General features: G+C 43.4%; 1 protein-coding gene and 1 pseudogene across 4 annotated transcripts in view; one reads left to right on the top strand and one right to left on the bottom strand.

The window, feature by feature from the left end:
• Nucleotides 1-22,927, top strand: part of Babam2 (BRISC and BRCA1 A complex member 2) — a 413,096-nt gene that overhangs the window by 344,081 nt on the left and 46,088 nt on the right. The window lies entirely within an intron of this gene.
• Nucleotides 1,059-2,969, bottom strand: LOC110347923 (protein crumbs homolog 3-like; annotated as a pseudogene).

The raw sequence follows: 22,927 nt of genomic DNA, 5'->3' as shown, positions 1-22,927 counted from the left end.
GAGCTTAGGATGCTCACAGTGGTGGAGCTCAGGAGGGAAACTGCAGCCTGTGAGCAGAGTCCCACCCTCAGCCTGCTTGTGTTTCGTTTTCTTTCCTTTTCCACTCAACCTGTTCTTATATAGCCCTCCAGCTAAGAGTCATGTTTATATTTTTAAAGGATTGCTAGAAAAAAAGAAACGAAACAAGCTGCACAGGGTGGCACACACCTGTGATCCCAGCACTCCAGGAGACTGAGTTAGGAGGATCACAAGTTCAAGGCCAGCCTGAGCCAATTAGCAAGACTGTCTCAAAACAAAAAATTAAAAAGAGGGTTAGGGATGTAGCTCAGCAGAAAGCTCTGTTTTCAATTCCAGTGCCTCAAAATAAATAAATTAATACTGTACGTAAATGCATACAAATAGAAAGAATTCACAACCTTGCATATGGCTACAAAGCCCAAAGTATTTACTATCTGACCCTTTTCAGAAAGTTCACCAACCCTGGGCGTAGTTAATGAGAAAAAGAGATCGGGTAGAGGCAAAGGGCAGTGATATACATTTTTAAAACAAATTTTAAAAAACACCTTTATTATATCTCACTACCATGTTAACATAAACATGTAAAAAGTGAATAGCCCAACCTCCCTTGCCCTCTGGGACAGAGTCTTTAAGCACCTTCTTCCCTTCTAGTCTTAAGCGCTGGATGAATCTGATTGCCCAGAGAGGGCGCTGCCTTCCCTCAAGGTCACACAGCAAGGAAAGGAGATGGATGAAGGAAAGGGGACCTAGACGGGCAGGCAACCCTGCAGTCTCCTTGGAGTCCTGGGGAGCCCCGGGCTCGCCTGCGTGGGAGAACTGAAGGAAAGGAGGGAGGATGTTGGGCCTGCAGTGGCGGTGGAATAGTGCACACCAGCATGCAATAAGCGGGGAGGCGGGTCCCCACCCCCAGTGTGCCCGGCTGCATGCAGAGTCAAGCAGAGGCAGCATGCTGCAGAGCCCGCCAGCCCGGTGCCCCCGTGTCCCCCAAGTCCTCCTGAGCTGTCAGAGGCTGCTGTCTTGGTGGCAGCTGCTGGGTCCCAGGGTGCGCTGGGCAGTCCTTCGCAGTGGCGGTGGCTGTAACTGGCCCCAGCGTTCAGATGAGCTGCTCCTCCCAGGGCAGCTTGACGTTGTGTATGGGGGGGGGGGGTGGCGCACGGGCACCCACCTGCTCCTCACTGCTGGACCGGTAGGTGCCCTCCATCTGCTGCTTCTCCCAAAGTTTCCATACCAGGAGCACCAGCCCCACCACCACGAGCAGGGCCCTCAGGATGGAGACCACGATGAGAGCAGTAGGGCCCTCCTGAGACAGGCCCCCATTGGAGTTGAAGTCATCGGGCTCAGGCGTCGAAGAACCCAGGGTTAATGCTGTTTTCCCCCCAGGCTCCGCCCCAGCGGGCGGGCAGCAGCCCCAGGCCAAGTACCCAGAGCAGCCCCAGCCCTGGGGTCGCCATGGGCTGGAAGTTGGATTGGTGACGCCAGGGACCCAGCTTCCAGCGCGCGCTGCTTCTGCTGCATCTTGGGCCAGGGGTACCTGTGACCCAGCAACTGGCCCAGTCGTCTTTGACCAATCACCGGTTCCCTGTCCCGGACACTCGCTCAAACCCGGGGGTCTGACGGTCTGACGCTCCCTCCGACCCCACTGGCCCCCTTAAAAACAAATATTTTGTGAATAGCCTATTACATGTAAGACACAAAGTGATATATGAGAGACCTTCATATCACTTACACACACACACACTCAAGTGTGAGAGAGTGAGCAAAGAGGAAGAACCCTTCATAATGGAGTTTAGGGAGAGGAAAGTTGATAAAGAAGTTAGTGAACAAATACCTAAATTTCAGATGGTGACAAAGACCACAGTGGAGCAGAGCTGAGGGCCACACTTGAGGCCAATAGGGACTGTGGTTAGGATGGTTCATCACTGGGAAGGGAGGCAGCATGGGCCGTGTGGCTGGGTCACAGTGAGCAAGGGCCCTGTGGAAGGGCTGAGATACCTGTTGAGTTTTTCCTTTTTCTTAGGTACAGTTTTTGAGTTGGTTTCTTAGTGGTTTGTTCTAGCGATTGCAGTATGCATCTTTACCTTGCAACAGTCTGCTTCAGGTTAATAGTGACTTTGGTTTACAGCTCTGTTCTGTTTTTTCCCCCTTCTTGGTGCTGTCAGTTGGATCACTATGGGTTATAATGGGAGGACAATATTACAAATGCCTGTTATTATGATAAACAATCTTGTATTTTTAAAAGAAGAAAAGAGAAGCCTTCCCTTTGTGATTTCCAGCATCCCTCTGCAAGACGCTACTCCCGTTACAAGCGTCCTAGTGAAGGCTGGGGAGTGTGCGCCTCATGGAGGATGGGTTTCTTACTCGAATTTTTCCCTTTATTTTAGTGATCAGTGTTCATATAGGTTCCTTAATATTCTTTCTATATTGGTCTTTATCTTTTCTTTCATTGGTTTTAAGTTTACATTAAGTGTAGAACACAGTTATTTTGTTTTTCAGAGGGCTCAGTTTTTGGTAGGACTTTTTATTTTTAAAACTGGAAGGAACTGATAATTAAAACTAATTCTACCAGATATTTGAACAATTCTTTCTTTAATTAAGGCCAAGAAATCAGAAATCAGGGCAGCTCGTGAAATTTTAAGTAAAACTCACAGGCTTCTCTTTATTATCCCAAACACCCCTGCCAAGCTCCGATTTTGTCCATCTACAGAATTCCTAGTATAACCCAGGAAATGATTTGCATTGATGTTACACAGTAACCTTACCGTGAAAAGGCAAAGCCATCAGCAGAACGGCCACTTGGTTCCTGGGCGCAATGGTATAGACTTTTGCCTCCCGACCACAGAGCAGTGTTTGATGATAGAATATTTAGCAGGCAACAGATAAGATGGCTCCTAGGTAATTCAGTAAAACCAAAACTCATACTTTGTAAAACTTGCTTGTTTTCGGAGATACAAATCACATTTTTATTTAAATGAATATATTTGTAGAGCAAATTGAAATCAAGTTAGGAACCACAGTGGTATGTATGAAAATAGATTTCGAACCAAATCTATAAGAAGTATGAAGCTCAGTGATAGAACGCTTGCCGAGCGTGCATGTGAGTTCCTGGGTTCGACCACACAGTACTGAAAAGAAAAGTGTAATATTATTTTACACTTAGCATATTTACCTTACATCAGGGATATAAAAAGAGTCTTAGTTTAATTGTATCATTTCTAGTACAGTATTAATAATAACTATCAAAGCAACAAGAACTAAAATTGATTATGGACAAAAAGCAAAACCAGTACATCCTCTATATTTTTCAAACTGATAACACGGGAAAAGATAAAAGAAAAATCTTCCTAAATGTCTTCTTGCTTTAATTATGAGAACTCCTGGGTCCTTGTGATGCTTGAAACATTTTGGTTCATTTTTATCCTGAGACTGGAACATATATAGAACCACACACTACTCACGGTTCCAAACATGGAGAGCTCAGGTCCTTTAGCAACCAACCACGGGGACTGATTTGATTCCAATTGAAATTTGTTTCACCTTTAGAATTTACTTCCAAAAAAGTTCTGATTGCATTCATCTTCGTTGAGAATATTCTCTGTATTGTAACACACTGGATTTCATGAAAACTTTTTAAAGATGGTAAAGCAGTTCCTGTAAGGAAGGGGAGTTGTAAATCAAAAGCACAATCATGTGATGTTTTTTCTCTACCTTCTTACATCTGTTGCATGATTCTCTCCATTATCTTTATTAGATTCAAGTAAGTTTTGAGTTTTGCTAATCAAAGAAAAGTCATGAAAACTTTCAGTGATCTTGACCTAAAAAATGTGTGTAGCTGCTTTCAGATAAATTATAATCTGAGAAGGCACTTCACTCGATGAAAGAAATGAAGCTGTGTACAGACAGTAACATATGACAGTAATCTAGGTCAATAAAACTTTTCTTATAATTAATATTAAAATACTACTGACACTGGTGAAGCGAGGTTATTTTGGTGTAGACCTCTTGCTGTTGAAGATAATAGTAATAATAGTTACCAGATATTCAGTGAATGCCATGCCCAGTCACTGTTCCCAGTACTTTGCATATATTATGTTGTCTGATCTTCTCAATATCCTTCTAAGGCTAATCACTAGAATTGCCCCATGTAACAAAAGACAAAACTGTGGCACAGCAAGATTAAGTGACAGCTAGGACTTAAATCCCGGCACTAATTCCAGATCCCACATGCTAACACATTACAATACTGCTTCAGATAACTGGTTGGCGGAATCCATGAGTGTGTGTGGTGACTTTCAAAATCTGGCAGAGCTCCACAGAGGACCTGCAAGCCCCAAGAACGAGAGCAGAAGGGTCAGTATTCATGCACAAAGAAGACAGAGAGATGGGGGCTGTCCTCACTTCTAAGGAACCTGCGTAGACAGCTTGCCTGGATGACATTACTAGCTGAGACAGCAAGACATGAGCTAGAGTTGTTCTACAGGGATGGCAAGGGGTCATCCAGGTGTAATTCCCTGCCCCATGGCACATATATATTGGCTCCAAGTGGAGATTCACTCTGTGGCCCTTGAAAGAGCAAAACTAAGTGGCTTAATTAAAGAATTAACCAGACACTGATTATCAAATACCTGATTGAACCTACTTAAGCATAGCAAATTTGGTCAAGGAGAATAGCTACTTTGTCAAGCAAAATCCACGCAGATCTGTAAGGTCAGATAACTCACTGAGCCCAAGTAGTGCTGCAGATGTGGAGGCAGCCCAGGTTCTAAGCCAAGGGGGTGGGATACTGGCAAACAGCCCCTTGACTGGTCTTACATGCTCCCCACTTTTTTTTGGTACCAGGGATCGAACTCGGGACCTTGCACTTGCGAGGCAGGCGGCGGAACCACAGAGCTAAATCCCTGGCCCCCCACTTATTTTTTTTTTAACTTAAGTATAATCTACGTTTTTGTGGGTTGGATCTATCCTGAGTGCCTATGAATTGTCTTTTTTTTTTTAAAAAAAAAAAAGCACTTTTTATTGTAGAAATTTTAAACACAAAAGTAGTGATTAAAAATATATTGAATCCCCATGTGCCCATTACCTATAGATCACCTATGGTACAGTTTTGTCTACCTAGTTTCTTCTTCCCTCTTTCCTTTATAACCTAGTTAATTTTCTTATTTTCTGGAATATTTTGAAGCACATGTGAAATACCATATCATTTCACCTAAAAATATGCCAGTATGTATTTCTAACAGACAAGGATTTTTTAAAAATACATAGTATATTCACAACATTATTACACCTAATTCTTTAATATCACCTAATACCTAATCTATCTACAAACTTCCCAAGTTGTTTCAAATATGTTTTTCAAACAAATCAGGATTCATGAATCTTGAAAGATTTTCTTTAGAAAAGAAAAGCTGTGGCCCCAAATAATGGACATTGCTACCCATTTTCCTTCTCTGTAGTTAAGAAAATATGGTTAATTAAGAAACTGTTAAGAATATTAACTCACCCATGGGCTTCCAGAAGTCAACATCTCACATTTATAGTTTACCTTAGGCTCAAGGTGCTTCTTCTAGTTATTGCCTTTATGCTAATTTTAATAAAATTCTTAACACTAGAATGGTTAGAGGTCATCCGGTTCAGAAGTTCTTAACTTATTTTTGTGCCAAAGACCCCTTTGGCAAATCTTAAGAATTCATTCTTTTGGGGGAAGGGAGTAACAAACCAAGGCCTTGTGCATGCTAGGCAAGTGCTTAACCACTGAGCTACATCCCCAGTTCTAGAAACATTTTTTAGAACAGCATTCTTATATGCACAGAGCTCTGGGTTCAATTCCCAGCAGTATAAAAAAAAAAAAACAACTTCATTTCTGGAGACAGGATTTCACTATGTAACCCAGGCTGGCCTCGAACACACAACGATTCTCCTATCTCAGCCTCCCAAGTGCTGGGATTACAGGCATGTACCACCACACCCAGCAAAAACAGTATTTTTAAATGCATAAAATAAAGTACACTACAAAAGAAGTCAATTATATTAAAATGTTGTTATCAAATTTTTTTAAGTTGTGATAGAAATATAAGAGCTTCTTTGTTGTTAACACATTGATTTATCCAGTGACAAACTTAATAACCACTGTAACTTTGAAAAAGTGATGATTATAAATAGTATTTTGAGATATGCACAACACTTAACCATACAACATAAAATGTCCAGCATTTCTATTGGTAACAAAGTTATTTTTCTGCTAATACTACTGCAGAATGTTGCTCATATTTAAAATTGAAAGAAATGCTAAATTTCAGTTAAAGGGGAGTGCAGATAGACATTTTGGATTCCCAGATTCCTAAATGCCCTGAATCCAAAGACCCTTGCAGGGTGGAGATGCATGGACCTCAGATTGAGAATCTGAAAACATGTCTTAGAAGTAATGGTTAAATTCCTGGCCCAAGGAATACTTGATATCAGTGGAAGAATGAGTAAAAATGAAGTTTCTTGACATTTAATTGCCCAGTGTAGCAGCACACACCTCTTATCCTGCATCCTGAGAGGCTGGGGCAGGGTGATTGCCAGTTTGGGCAACTTCGTGACTTAGTGAGACCCTGCCTGGGAGATGTAGCTCAGTGCAGAGATCCGGGGTTCAATCCCCAGTTTTTCCTGTGTTTAAAAGTCTCAATTTTAAGAGCCTAGGACAGGTAAGTGCTTTTATATGTGTTCAGTGTTATATTGTTAGCCTCTCCATATTGGCCTAAAAGTGCTGATAGGAAAATACCCAACAATAATACTCCGGTTAAGGTGTAGTGGAATTTCCATTTGAACATTGTTTGCTTCCTAATTGAACAAATACAACTTCAATGAGTCCACAAGGCACCTTTTCCCCCATCTTTTTGAGGTGTAATGTACATGTAATAAAATTTATCCATTTTAAGTGAACACTTTAATGAATTTTGGCAATGACACATAGTCACAGAACGAGCACCACAATCAAATATAATGGAAGCACAGAGGAGACACCCAACGTACTAGGGTAGGATGGCCATAAGAGCATTTCAGGCAAAGGGGCTGGCATAAGCAAAGGCACTGGGGAAGAAATAGTAGCGTATGTGAATAACTCTTAAGTGGTTTAGAGTTTCTCAGGTGCTTGGTAGATCCCAGGAAGTGGTGAGCGACTAAATGAAAGAACTGAACACAGACAGCATTGCACACCAGGCTGACGAATTTCCCTTTGTGCTGAGGGTAGCAAGGGATTGTTAAAGAGCACTCAGTAGATAAGTAGAATATATTTGCTTTTTGAAAATAGATTATTCTGGTAGATGATTTGAAATAAGGAGCAGGAGACCTGAAAAAGATAGTCCAGATTATACCTAATCGAATAATAATAATAATAATAATAATAATAATAATAATGAGGGTTAAAGGGAAGATTAATTTTTCAAAAAATATTTTGGAGGGCTGGGGATTTAGCTCAGTGGTTCCACCGCCTGCCCTCAAGCACAAGGACTCAAGTTTGATCCCTGGTACCAAAAAAAAAATTTTTGGGAAATAAAACTGGCAAAACTTAGTGATTGATCTCAAGTAGAAAATGACAGTATAAGAAGAATTAGGGTGATTCCCAGGTTTCTTCTTCAGCATCTAGGGAGTCGATGACACCAATAGTGGCAGCAGGGATTATACGAGGAGCAGATCTGGAGACAGCCTGGTCTGGCATGTGTTGAATCTCGGGGCCTGTGGACCCCAGGAGAAGAGTGAATGTGTGAAGATTCATGTAGAACAGCATGCGTTCCAGGCTCTTGTCTCCATGTGGAGTCCGTTCCACGCCAAGACTCCTGGCCATCCCCCGTCCAGATGGTTTTAAACTAACCAGACTGAACCCTGTGCTGCCATACTTCACGCGGATGGAATTCTGTCTGGAGCTCCAAACTATGATGCACTTTTCCTACCAACGAAGAAGTCCAGATTCTTGAGACCATCTGACCTAGGGGATATGGAAAGAGCTTTTGGGAGTGACCTAGACTAAGAGTGACCTTTGGCTAAGTTTACCCCCTTGTCCTCCAGTGAAAGAGGGAGGAAAGGGATGTTGGAACACAACTCATCTCACCAAAGGGCAAGCGCAGTATTATTTGATGAGCTGACTAGAGTTGTCCGACTCATAAGGATAGAAAGTAGAATGGTGGTTGCCAGGAGGTGGAGGAAAGGATATGGCAGGTTGTGTGTAATGAAGATGGAATTTTAGTTTGAGGTGATGAAGAGGTTCTGGAGATGGATAGTACTGATGGTTGTACAGCAATGTCAGTGTACTTCATGTCCCTGGTTAAAATGGTAAATTTTATTATGCTTCACTTCATTCTAAAAAATGAACACAGACACACACACATACACACACACATACACACACACACACACACACACAGACACAAACAATTTCTCAGTAGGGGCCGGTGTCTTTTTGGCAGCCTTCTTCAGTCCCAGTCAACCTGGTATTTTTTTCTCATCTAATTCATTTAGAAGTCACTAGTATCATAAAAAGTGACTCCAGTACAGATAATAATATACCATTGTTATATATAACTAATATCATTTGTGGAGTGCTCACTGTATGTAAAGTACTATTTAACTGGCTTATATTCATAATTCCATATAATTTTCTCAGCAGCCCCATGAGGTTGAGCTACTTATAATCCCATTTAAGAGGAGAGGAAACGAAAGCACTTTGCAGAAGTCACATAGCTAGTAGTTGAAGGAAACAGCATTTGAACTAAGACCTTATTCCAGATCTCAGCAAGTTACTAGCTCTTCTAATCCATGTACTGGACCTCACCACTGAGTTAGGGATAGTCCGCCTATACTCATTCTACTGATCTAGGCCTTGGGGAAGCTGAGGTCCGGTCAGTGACCTCACCAACCTCACCCACTTCTCTCAGTGTGCCATAAAATAATAACTAACTACTTGGTAAGTACAGTAATTTGAAAGAGGTTGGCAAAACAGTATAACCATGATGCCTCTTCTACAACCATTAGAGGCCCTTGATAAGAATAAGGTCAGGAAGATCCTAACCTCAGTGAACCTGGTGGGTAGGGGTTCTAACTTGTAGTTCCTTTCTGTAAATGAGAAGCTAGAAGTTAGAATCCCTACAGTGTTTCCTCTGATGCTCCCAACCATGAAGCTGTTCCTTTGTATTGTGATTCTTTTGAAGTATCCAAATTTTGAAAAGGTGGATTAAGGATTCCTCATCTCCAGGGAAACCATAGTACCTGCCTGAGAACAGCAAATTTTGCATACAGGTGAGACTAGTGAAGACAGTTGCCAAAAGGAACCTATCAGTCTGATTGAGGCCTGGGAACTAGCAATTACACTCACGTTTTAAATGCCAGCCACCCCAGGACTTTCTGATCCAAGCCATTGTCTCCACTCAACATTGTTCCCAGGAAAGCTACAAATGTAGTTCTTTGCAGTTTCCCAGCTGCTCTTTCAGGGGAGACAAGAGCCTTTGTAGAATCAGTTTGCCTTTTATGCACCCCCAGGTGAGGGCAGGATTTAGCTCCATGAACGTTTTAGCATACTCTTCCAGGTGTCATAATGAACACAAAAGATATAGGGCTGACAGGGACAGTCACTTTCTAGAAGTCCTCACAGTCTAATATGCTCAGGATCCCTGAACTTTTTCCCCAGTGAACACTGTCCATTTTTTTTTTTTTTTTGGTCGTCTCTTTGACTAAGCTAATGTTCCTCATTTGTTACTTGGCTACATGTTTGGAAACCTCATATGTACTGTTAAATGGACTCCTGTATGAGACAAGTTTAAAAATCTGCAGTTTGCAAAGGGTAAGCTCTTGTTTGACTGAGACCTCAAAAGTGAACTGTGGACTCAACAAAAGCATCTCTGAATAGCACAGCCTTTGTTTTATGTTGGAAGAATAGAAGGAGCCAAAGCCTTCAATTCAAATGTTCCACCACAGCCAGTCAATGAGAAGGTAGAACCCAGTGCAGGGGGATGGTGCTGAACACTGTATTTACCAGAAGAACATGCTCAGTTGGCCTCTAACCAAGGGGACTCAGTACTTCAAAAGACCCGTTCTTGTGGGAGGTGAATGGCTCCAGATTGCAGACTTGGTGGACTCCAGAGAGAATAAACAGAAGGAGACCGTACACCCTCGTGTTCAAAGGCAGTTTACTTCAGGACCATTCACTGTTTCTGTCATTCTAGAGGTTGTGGGGGCTACAGAAAACCAACCCAGTCAGAAAGAACTGCTTCTTGATTTTAGCTTTTCAACTAGTAGAAAGTCCTTTGAAACAGCTCAGATTGAACTTTGATATCCTGAGAGAGAGCATTGCTTTTTTAGCGCCACACGACCCAAGCGTGTACTAGCTAGTGCTGACAGTGAAGAAGTGGAGGTAAGGGCCTTGCCTTCTGTTTCTCTTCTCTTTTTGTCCTGTGGAGTGCGTTCGGCCAGTCTCACATAGGTAATGATAGAGTTCAATCAACTGGTGTTTCTTAAAGTGACCGAAGAGGCTGAAAACCAAACCGCTGAAGTGTCCTCTCTCCATAACTTCTGGATATTTCCAGCCGTGATGTACAGGAAGGATGCAGGACTTGGCCACAGATCTGGCAGATGGAGTTTACAAATACATGTATGCCTACATACATACACATGCCTGCCACACATATGCATAAACCCTAGTGGTAACGCTCTGCTAGCTTTATGTTCCTGGAACTAAGACTGAGAAAAATGAAAAAAAAAGGAATGTTTCTTTTGTCGTTTTATTGTTTGAACAGGTAATATATTCACTTAATTTTTTAAGATGCACACTGTGAAAAGTCCCACTGGCACCATGCCCAATCCACTCTGTTCTACTTCTTGTCTGGTTTTCTTTCTCATATGAAAAGTAGCGTATTACACACTCCATCTGCACCTGGAGCAAGTGCATGTTCACTGTCTTGTCCCCCTGTGTGCACAACTCCTAACCTCCCCTCCACCTTGTCACTGAACTAACATGGAGGCCAGGAGCCACAGCTTTGCTACTCTTTTTCACTAACAAACTAATGGAATGGATATCACACTTCTGTCATCCCCAGTTGTCTCTTAAACGTCAGTAATAAGACCTTGCCATATTTCAAAATACTTTCATGGGTTGGGGATTTAGCTCAGTGGTTCCAGCGCCTGCCTCACAAGCACAAGGTCCCGAGTTCGATCCCCGGTACCAAAAAAAAAAAAAAAAAAAAAAATCAGCATTTGCTCAAAATACTTTCCCATTTATCACCTCATTTAATTTGATCTCCCTAAAACCTCATGAAATAGGTGGGCAGGTATTGTCCTTATTTTTAAGGTTAAAAAAAAAAAAAGGTAAAAAGGTTGGCATTGAGTTACACATCTGAGCCTAAGGATTCCTCTGTGCCTGAGGCCATTTTATGTCTGTCTTCCAAAAACAAGAGAGAAACTACCTTCCATGGTTTTGTTAATATTACTCCATATTTACTCTATAGCCTTTTGTGGGTTTTAAGAACTTAATTTTGAGGTGATTATAAATCGCATGTAGGTATAATAAATAATACAGAGAGATCTGTGTATATTTCCCCTCGATGGGACTATCTGGAACAACTGTAGTCTGTTATCAACAAGCAGGATACTGACATTAACGGAATCAAGAGGTAGAACAACTCCACCACTAGGAGGATCCTCCTGATGCCATTTTATCACCACAACCTCCTCACTCCTCTACAAATGCACGAATAGACCCTCCTCTGACCCCCAGCTCTGACTGCACCACACACACACACACACGCATACACGCTCACACGCACACGTGCACATTGAAATGGAGGCTATATTAGGAAAGTCTAACACCGACAACAAATGGCTCCTAACCTCTGGCTAACATGGTAAAAGTTTATTTCTTGTGACACCAGTTAAGTGGGGATGGGAAGGTGGGGAGGCGGCCTGCCTCATGGGGCCCTCTGGGACCCAGGCTCCTCTCCATCCACAGTAATTCCAACATTCCCTGTGGCCTCTGCATCCTCTACTACACCCTGTACTTGCAGCTGGCATGTCAGGCATTTCAGGGTCAGGTCTGGAAGTGAAATGCATCCCTCTCTTACAAAAGCCAGTGGCCACGATTTAGTCATATGACTCCACCTTGCTGCAGAGAGGCTGGTAAGTTTATTTGGCAAACCTAGGAGGAAAAGGAAAAGATATTGTTGATCACATATTCAAGAATAGTCCTGTGCTGGGCGTGGTGGCTCATGCCTGTAATCCCGGCACTTGGGAGTCTGAGGCAGGAGGATCACCACAAATTCGAGGCTAGCCTGGGCGACATTGCAAGACCCTGTCTCAAAAAACCAAAAAAAAAAAAAAAACCAAAACAGTCATGTAGCATCATTAGTTATCATAAAAACTAGAAGAAAACCAAATGTTCTTGACAGGGCATTGGATAAATAAATAGTGTTAAATTCACACTATTAAACAACTGTGAAAATGATAAACTATGTCCACACACAGTGAAGATGACATGTAAGAAACCTAATGTTGACTGAAAAGAAAGTTACAGGAGACATATAATTGGATAGAATTATCATATATATAAAAAGCAAAACAAGACTATGTATTGTTAGGGATATAGAAATCTACATTAAAACCATGATTTTTTTTTTTGGTACTGGGGATCGAACTCAGGACCTTGCACTTGCACGGCAAGCACGGAACCACTGAGCTAAATCCCCGGGCCAAAACCATGATTTTTGAACAGCAAAGAAATGACAAGCCAGCCTTTTAAGAAAGTTTATCTCTGGGCGGGGGGGGGGCACCTACATGGGCAGAGGGAATTTGGGAGTTAGAGGGAGTATAGATTCAGGCATATCCCATTTTTTCATCATGTTTCAGAATATGTGTGTGTGTTTGAAAAGTATTTTTGGTATGTATCAAATATTGCATAATATTTCTAAAGGAATGCACTGAAACACTATCAGCAGTAGTAATGAACATCTGTATTAGTTGAAGGAATGCGGCTGAGAACAGGCTCCTCATTTAAAAAGGTGATTTTTTTTTTTCTATTCATTACTTTTCCTAATGTTGTGACCGTGACCCACTTCGCGGCTGAGTGTACCTAAAATCACAAATGTGGCCCCATTGTTTCGACCAGCTCTAGTACCCGGGCCGTAATCCTATCTGGTTCTGCAGTTTTCTTAAAGTTTCCCCACAGTTTCCATAAACCTGTCATAATCATCCATTGGCTTAATCATCTTCAGGATCTGAGTGTGTAGTGCATCTTGATATCTACCATAGAGATTATTTCCCTGCAGAGAAATCCTGCAGAGATTACTTTGTAATTTCCAATGGGAGGCAAGTATTTCACACCTGCAAAGATGCAACCAGATTCAACATTTTGGCAGACCAAAGCTGAGGCTTGTCACCAACAGAAATAATCCCCATACCTCTGTCACCAGAGGTGCATACCTAACTTCCAGAGTGACCAGATTACTTAATAAACATGTCAAATCTCTTTTATCTTAAAATGTAAAACCTAAAGGACCCGCACCGTAATAATTACCAGCCAGGATTCAAACCTTAGCTGGCTGCTTACAAACTGTCTATAAATAATCACTCCAGAACAACTCTTGGTTTTGCTTTTTTCTTTTTCCTTCTCCCATCCGTCTTGTCTTGGAAGGTTTGGCCTTTGAAGTCCCCACCCGCTGTAGGGGATTCTGTGCTGTCCATACCAGGAATGAGTCAGCATATGGTTAAATATCTGCATTTTTCGGGGAAGTAGACTGGTTATCAAAAAGCCCAATCTGTCGAACCTTTGATAAAAATCAAGGCATTTTACGGCAACCCAGATAGTTAGCTCAGCAATCAGGCTCTGGAACATGCAGTACAAGTCCTTTGGGAAATCCCTAGCTGGGGAGTGACTTTTGGCCTCTTGGGTAAAGTGTTCAATTCACAGACAGCAGATCCTTTGTAAAAGGGAAATGGACTCCGTCAAAACTGGGTGGTGACAGATAAAGGCAGGCCACTCCTGTTTGAATGTTTGTCATTTTGGTGGGGATTTTGTTTAACAAGGTTCCTACCTTATCTGTCTTTTTTCAGATTTATAGCTCCAGAGCCCATAAAAGGGAGGCCACAGATGTGAACATGAGCTGTGGAAAGATTAAAAACAAACCTAGGCTATTTAGTAAAAATAATCTTGAGATATTTGAAATTTTGTTTTTATGGCCTTTTCTTTTTTTGAACATTAAACATCACATCAGGGGCTCCAATAGTATTTGACTAATAATACTAGTAATACTTGGCTAACATACACATTATGAAAATCCTGGAAGACATACTGCCTTGGCTTTGTTTAAAGTATGTGTACTATTCTTCATTATTCTATGCTGGGAAACAGGGTTAAGGTCACTATTCAATTAGAAGTTGTTTTATTGAACATCTGTCTTGGGCAAGTCTGTCAGGTAGTGGAATAAGATATGTATGGTTCCTCCCTCGTGAAGCTGAAAGTCAAAAAGTCATCATGTCTCACTATTGCAGAAAATAATACTTATCTCCTACAAAATGATCATATCTAGGAACAAATGCAATAAGTGATGATATCTGGCACTTGTGTGCCTGCCCACTTGAGGTTTTTCTGCTCTGGAGAGGCCTTTAGCCACTGCTGCTAGGTATGTGGTTATACCTAAACCAGGTACCACCTTACTGTGAACCAAGAGTTAACCTGCTGTTGGCATGGATAGTCTGACTGTTCCTTCAGCCTGTTGTTATCTATCTTCTGCTGCTTCTGTGGAAGAGAAAGAGTCTTGGCCCTCAATCCAAATCACACTAATAGTTATCATTTATGATACACTGCAAGATAAAAATCATAATTGCCATTCTACAACTGGGAAAGTCAAAAGCAGAGAGTAACTTGCCTAAGATCGCACAGGTGATAAATGCAGAGCTCTATTTAAACCAAGTCCCAAATGTCCAAATTCAAACTCAGCTCTTTCTGTTCTGCCTTGCTTTATCTTATTCACACAATGATGCAATGCTGTCATTTCTTGATCCTTAGTGAGATGATCTTGCCCTGTTTCCCGGACATTCGGGAGTCAGGTCTGCAGGGAATGCAGACTCACTGAGCTGATATGTGTAGATTATGCTCCAGCACCTATGGAGTATCTTACTTGGTTTTCCCAGTGTAGAAGATGGCTATCCACACAGCTGAATCTCTATGAAATGCCTGACTTGTCTGGCCATGCTAGAGATGAAAGGAAGAAGCTGCTCTGCATATGTACACTTCTTCAGGAAGACCTAGGCCCAAGTCTTAGGATTTTCACCCACCATGCCCAGTAAATTTTGAGTTTGTTTGATTTGGTGGCGTCTCAAGCTGGACCTGAGCCACCACCTGCCCCTGCCACCAGGGTAACTTCCTGCTGCATCAGAGAAATTGTTCCTTCAAGGTCTCCCCGCCCAGGTAGTGAACCAACATGACCTTCTTGCCTCGTGACACAGGCCTGCACGGGAACAGCTAGCTGTACTTCCAGCTGCAGTGACGTGACTTGGTTACAGTCTTCAAATAGTTTCTTTGTCTTTTTTTTTTTTGACAGAAATTTTGAGAGATCAATGTGTTGACACATTGTGAAGGAAACAAGCCTCTTCACAATGAGTGTGTTCCACTGACATACCAAAGCAGAACCAATCCCATGGTTTTGAAAGGGATTTTAGATAAATACAGCAGGCACTTATCACCCCAGATTCATTCTTTATGGAGCCGTTAGATAAAAAGGAAAGAAAGGGCCACCCAGGCAAGATAGCTGTACAGTATAAAATCAATAACTCTGCATGCCAGTCTGAAAATGGTGAGTTCAAAATAGGTTCTTAGGTTTTAGCATATGTATGTATTTGTTTAAACTTGATAATTATCCTTTGCCTGTGACATTTACACTAATCAGTAACCGTTAACTATCTCAGATGATCGCTCGATCAGTTCTGTGCAGTTGGTAGAATTAGAAGTGGTTCCTACTTTCAAGAGCATTAATTTTTAGTTGGCCTGTGTGTAGAGAGAAGAGAAGTATAGGTATGATAGGTCCAAATACATTTTGAGAGGGAAGAGGAAGGAAGATTTATTTTGGGTGGTAGAGAATTCTTTTGAGAAAGCATCCAAGAGGAAGTGGTTTTAAGATTCCTCTCCAAAGACGAAGTATGGTATGATGAACAGGAGATGAGGGATGCTTTCTAGTATTTAGACCAGTTTATTCACAGAAGCAGCAGTGGGCATCTGTGGCTATCCTATGTTCAAAATGTAATTCAGAAGCCTGGTAGAAATCAGATAATTATCTGTAATAGAATTGTAAAAACAATGATATACCAAATTTATTTGTCTGAGGTTTAGAAATGTGTCAGCTGGTTTCAGGAATTGAGATGTCCCATGCGAGAATGGTCCTTCAGGCAAAATCCTCTAAAGCTAGTAGCTTGCGGGTGGGAAGATATGAGATGAGATGACATATAGGACATGATAAAAGGGGCAGCTTTTTACCTAGAGAAAGGCTCAGAGACAGTGGAAGGGAGGCTTGACTCATTTCAAGGATCTAGATCTCAGTCTAAGTCAGAACAATCAAGTGACGGTGTAGTTGGATAGAAGTTTACATTTGCTCCAAAGGGAGGTAGCAGAAAGCTGAAGCTGGGCAGAAGTTTATTCACATTGGCTGCAGAGGCCCCCCACCCCCACCCCGCGCCAAGAGTAAGCAAATAGTCCTGGAGCTTCTGTCACATAGAAAGTGTAAGATAATCCAACTTGCTTGTTGTCTAGCAGAGAAGTCTGTGTGACCACCAGCCCTGGGAATCAGGATTATGCCTCTGTCTGCCTGGGGGAGCTGGAGACCTGAGGAGACAGCCCTGCAGCACCAGGCCTCACCGGGAGCAGGACGAGTACAGCGCCCTCATCACAGAAGTCGTCCTCACAGCCATAGTGCTCTCAGTTAGTCTTCCAGAAAGCCACACAATTGCTTTGCTGTGGCTGGTAAGGATAAAAGATAAAAGCTAGCACCAGGCAAATGGAGCCAATACGACATCCTGGTGTAGGAGACAGTTCTTCCCCAACTCCCTGAACTGAACATCTGCTCCATACAGTTTTTAATGGTAGGATCAGACTCCTAGGGAGGAGGCACACAGTACAGGGCAGGGTGGTGCGGTGGTTACTGCCCTGACTGCATATTGGACTTTCAGAGCCTTGAAAAAGTCAGATTTCCCCAGCACCTCCTCTTTCTGTCCTCCTGCACCCTCCACTGTGAATCAAGAGGGGCTTGGGGGAGGGCCATTGGCCCAATGTATGTGTTTTAGAAATAGCTTCCTACCTTCCTAGTCTGATTCACAGCTAGTCTAGAGAACTGCTCAGAGGGCAGAAAGAGCACTCTAGGCATAGTCAGAAAGCAGGCTGAAGGGAGGTGCTACTTACCCTGCCTGCCTCCCCAGGGTCTGTGAGGCTTAAACCACAGCAAAACATATCAGAATCCATCTCAGCCTTAGAAATGCAACATTGTAGTTACTTCTGCGTGTGCCACTCCTGTGCCTCTCCTGTGCCTCCTCCCTGGCTTATACCTCTGCTCTTCACTACAGGATCATTTCCCTGGCTGGCTCCTATGTCCTGCCACTCCATGCATCCAATCGAGCCACCACTTTTGTGCTGTGGCCTCTCAGGAGGCCCGAAGCTTTCAGCCATGGTCTCTTTGCTGGCCTCCCTTGCCGCCTCTCTTTTTTTCCATGAAGTTTATTGGTCCACGTTAGGTATACAACACAGTTACATTCATCACTGGGATCTTGTACCTTTACATGATGTATCTTGGTTCTTATTTTTTCCCCATTCCTAGCCCTCCCTTCACCCCCTCCACCCCTCCCTATTTACATAGACTTTGTTTCCATTTTTTCCTTTTCTCATAATTTTTCCTTTCCCTTCTTTCCTTTCCCCTACCCCTCCCACTACCCCTTCCCCTTTCCCCCTCTTCTTCCTATTTCACATTATCTATTATACCTTTTAGTCCTTATTTACACTTTTAGTTTCTCATACCACAGAAACTATTCGGTATTTACACATGTGTGTCCTATTTATTTCACTTAAGAGGATGGCCTCACTGTGCATCCACTTAGCCATAAATGTCTCTAGTTTCTCGTTCTTTATGGCTGCGTAGTACTCCATTGTATAAAAAACCACGTCTTTATCCAGTCTCCAGGTGACAGGCACTTGGGCAGTTTTGCCACCCCTCATTATCTCCTTGCTTTTGTTGCACCATTTCTGAAAACTTTGCTGTCACCTGCGTAACACCTGGTCTTGTGTAACATGAGATTTCAGCATATATTACCCTAGATGGATCATTAGTTGTTCCGTGTGCTTGCTTCATTATTCTGGCTAAGGTATGCACTGAGGCCCAAGGCTTAAGTGAGAATCTCACGCACATGCCTCACTGGCCCAGTGGTGGGCTCTGGGAGGGGGCTCAGCAACCACTTGCTGCAGTGGGAGGGCGGATGGACGAGCACCTTGCAGCCTGAAATGCTCACACATGCAATGACTCTTTTCCTCCTAGCTAGTTGGTTCTGCTTATTTTGCATTGAGAAAAGAGAAACTTAGAAGAGATGAAAGGGTAACGAGTGTGCTGGAGGGGAGCCAGACTGTGGCATGGCCAGGGAGGAATGAGGACGTGAATGAAAGCTGCCCCTGTGTGCAGTGCATAGGCCACTGCTGGGACTTAGGACTGAGGCTGAATTAGTGACGACCATCCAGAAGCGACCAGACCCAACCTGCCACAGCAGGGGATGGCGGCTCTCGAGGATGAGTGACTGGACTGGTCATCTTGGTACAAATCAAGTGAATAAGAGTTGGGAAGAATGTAGGCGACTCGGCCACTCCCCTGGTTGGAATTGGGCAATGGGCTGTGGTGTTGGTACTTCTATTGCTGGCCCAACGTGGATGAGGAACCTTCCCAGTCTCCTCCGATCAAAGCTGGGTGGAGATGAACTGTGCTTTGATATTTCTGTATCGCTGCCTACGTTATGAAGGAATAAGCTCCTGCCCCCAGTGAAATTCATTGTAGTTATTGCCTAACTGGGACAGGCCTGGGCTGGGGCTGGTGAGAGCCAGCAGTGCCAAGCTCAGGAAGGCAAGCTGGAGACCAGTGGGCAGGCCTGAGGGTTGGAAGGCTAATGGGTGGGGCGCCAAAGCTTAGCTGTGTGTCTAGAGAATTCAGGGTGTGGTACAAGATCAGCTCCTGGGAGAGCAAAAATTAATATTTAATACCTATGCATTTATTAGTGTGGCCGGGTCTTTTGTCAAAAATGTCATAAATTCACAGTTCAGGATTTTAAAGTAAATAGAATTACCAGTACTCCTTCAAGAGCCAATATGCACTCCTCACTAAATGAAAAGTCTTTGATCACTCTAGCGTAAAATATTAAAATTTCACTTTTCATAAGCTGTTTCATAGCTCTCAAAGCATTCCCTCCTCCACCCCCATTCCATTCCCCTGCTCATGTCAAAGGTTAGGAGTGAACTATATTTTCTTTAAAATATTTGATGAAACCCTCCTCTCTTGTCCCAGTCTACCAAAGTTTGATCTAAAAGAAAAAGAGTGGGCCAGGGATTTAGCTCAGTGGTCTTCCGCCTGCTGCGCAAGTGCAAGGACCTGAGTTCGATCCCTAGTACCAAAAAAAAGAGAGAGAAAGAAAAGAAAAATGGAGGCTAATATGACAAGATTTGTACCTTCACAAGTAAATATTGCAGTTTAGCTGTGTAACTACTTGTGGAAGCTTGTTAGGTCAAAGTGACTCACTTGCGTAGATGAGGATATTTTTAGAGATGTAATTTGTACTGTTTAGAAAAGAATAAAGAGATGGTAAAAGGCTAGATCGCTCATTATAGTTTACAGAGCTCATGAACCCAGCATCCATGCAAAAGATGACTAAGCAAGGGGTCGGTTGGTACTTTCTCTCAGAATTTCACAGACATGAGTCATCCACTTTAGTCTGCAGACACAGCACTGAGGTACCTGTGACTCAGCTCCCATTTAGAAAGAGCACCAGAATTCAATTCTGATACACTTTCATAGTTAAGTAGTGAGGAAATTACATACCAAAGCAAAATATGCCTTTGTACCGTGCAGCCATTGGATGTTTTGAGCAAGTGTTGATCTCCATCTGTGGCCTTTGAAATAATCTATTTTGTGATCTGTGCTGGGCAACGTGGCCGTTCATGCGGTTGCTCTACATCACCACGCTGCCCTCTGTGTGTTGGCTTCACTGACCCCAATGCTAGACCAGCCTGGTAGGGATCTCAGCCTCACTCTTTCTGCACTACAATGTCCAGCATGAAGACCCAAGTCCTTTCACTAGGTGTGTGTGTGTGTGTGTATGTGTGTGAAAATCCTCAACCTACAATATTAAAATTCTAGTTTTCATAAACTGGCAGAATTAACTTCCAAAGTCTTCCTCTCCTCCCCCTTTTTCCTATGTGAAAGGTTAGAAAAAGTAGTCATTTTCTTAATGAAAAGACAACATGCACAAACATAGGAGTTCTATCTCTAAGCGGCCTTGTCCAAGAACACTTGTGTTCCTCTGCAGAGGTGAACATTGTTCTCAGGTGCAGGACTTTGTCGCCCAGTGGCCCCTGAGGAACAGCCTCACATGAAGATCTCTCCTTTGTCTTGGGTACATGCCAATGACACAGCCTGTTCGGATTTAAGCCCTCTGAATGGCTTTGCAGTTTGCAAACAGATTATTCATAAGCAACAAGGAATTTTATTTATTCTATTTATCAAAGAAACATGAACATGGTTACAAAAGCACATGGCCCAGACATACAATGAGAAACAAGAGTACCCGACCGCACACCTTCCCGCTGACGCCTCTTTTAACTACTCCTGCCACTGGGCACTTGCCTCTCTAACCAGCCATTCCCTTCTTGCTTTCTCTGTCCGCAGGACGGTGTCACTAAGAACTGCGGGGTGTGCAGAGGGTAAAGTGCTATTGCCAAACAGAAAAGCCTGTGTACTTTCAAGTCAACTTAGCAAACACTGAATATCTGCTATCAGCCCAGCCCTGCGCAGGCCTTGTTTCACAGAAGTGGGTTGGTGCATGAAGGAGTTTGCACTCGGGTGGGGGAGACCGACCTGCGAACGCCTGAGTACAAACACTAAAAATTGCTCTCATACAGGTGGACAATACAAGCACATAAAACCCCCTCTGAGGAGCCTGACAGAAATGCCCTAGAGCTCGGTTTTTAAGTGCAGATGGAAATTTTCTAGGTAGAGGAAACTCTGTCCTAGATAAAGAGAACAGCATGCTTGTAGACTTGATGTAGTACATTCTGAAGATTGAAACGCATCCACAAAATTGAATTTGTAGAATTGGTGAGGAGATGAAGCAGGAAAAAAACTGTACCTGATTGTGAAGAGCCTTGGGGACCAGTTGTTCAAAATGCGTTCCATTTCTGATGGTGGGTGCTGGAAGGCTGTGGAGCAGGGGTGTGGGAGGGCCTCGGTACACTTCCGGGCTGAGGGCAAGGTGGGAATGAATAGGAAGGAGCCAGCGGAGGAGGCTGGGCCCAGAAACCACTTTGGTAGCTAGTTCAGGCAAAAGATTGCAAGGTAGTAAAGCAGTGGGAGTAGGGAGGGAGAGGAAAGGACAGATTCTAGAAATATTTCGGAGTAGAATCAGGACACGGTGAACACTCGGATTTCGGGGGTGAGGGAGAGGGAGGAATTGCAGATTGCTGTATAATTCCTAGCTCGTTAGCTGAGGAGGAACTAGAAATTAAAGAAGAGGACTAGAATTTGGAAGAAAGAAAATGAGTTTGAATATATTGAGTTTGAGGTGTTTATATGATAAAGTAAATGGTGATATAGGTAAGTAAACAAAAAAAAAAAAGGGAAACTAAAGCTCATGACAGACACAGTGGGGCCCCAAAGCCACAGGGCTGGTGGAATTCCCACAGACTGACTGACCTGTGACTGAAAACAGCTCTGGGGAAGGCCAGCAGAGGATGAGGGCAGAAGACTCCTGATGGAAACCGCTAAGCAGCAAAGGGTCAGATGAGGGCCTGGACAGAGGGCTCCAGGGAGGCAGGCAGGGGCAGGCTTTGGAAGGGCCGGAGTGGCGGGGAACTGAGTGGAAAGCAGCGCTCCCATACCGGTCAGAGAGCTGCTTGCTGGAGTGGGAAAGAAACATGGGTGTAGGTGGAAGCCATGTGTGAGCAGGCTACAGAGCTAGATGACTTTCGAGAATTTGGGAAGGAATGAGTGGGCCACAGCTGCTAGGGGTGGTGGTCCAGGAGGCAAGTTTTGGGGATGAGAGAATCTTGAGCCCAAGAAGAAGGAGCTAGTGGAGGAGAGGGTGAGGTTTCTGGCCAGAGAGTTCATCCCTTCCCAGGGAAAACAGAAAGCCAAACTCAAAACTGGGGGAGGCACCAGGCTTGCCCTTAGCCTCCCCTCAGGACCCCTGAGGAGCTCACACTTTGCTGTCTTGACCACCACGTGGTGAGAAGGCCACTTGCGGGGGTGAAGAGGGGACTTGGCCCTGGACCTGAGGCTTAGTCAGCAGCAGTGCACACTGGCAAGGCAGGGCAGGCACTCCCACCATCTGTGTTTTATCTACCAGGTAGAAATGAAGGAGTAGTAGCTGCTCAGTCTTGGCCTCAGAGCCACCAGAGCAGTGCTTAGTACTTCTCACACTGTTATTGTGATTATCTTGTTTACTGCCTTTCCCCAGTGATGAGCCCTTTGAGGCAGAGTTTATTTTTGCTTCATCTCAAAATCCTCTGCTCTTAACCCAGGGTTATGCAGACAGGCAACTTACAGGCTTTTTAAAGTGAATGTACAAACTCACATATTCTTTTTACTTTGTGATAATGCGGTTGGTCCTACTCTCAGACCAGGTCATCGCTGATTTTTAAGTAATTGAGATCTCAGGCCTGTGC

This window comes from Heterocephalus glaber, unplaced genomic scaffold (assembly GCF_053883595.1).
Source record: "Heterocephalus glaber isolate CG9 unplaced genomic scaffold, H.glaber_assembly_v1.0 deba00001457, whole genome shotgun sequence".
Lineage (NCBI taxonomy): Eukaryota > Metazoa > Chordata > Mammalia > Rodentia > Bathyergidae > Heterocephalus > Heterocephalus glaber.
The sequence above is the reverse complement of the archived record's forward strand: the minus strand, read 5'-3'. Positions and strand labels throughout refer to the sequence as shown.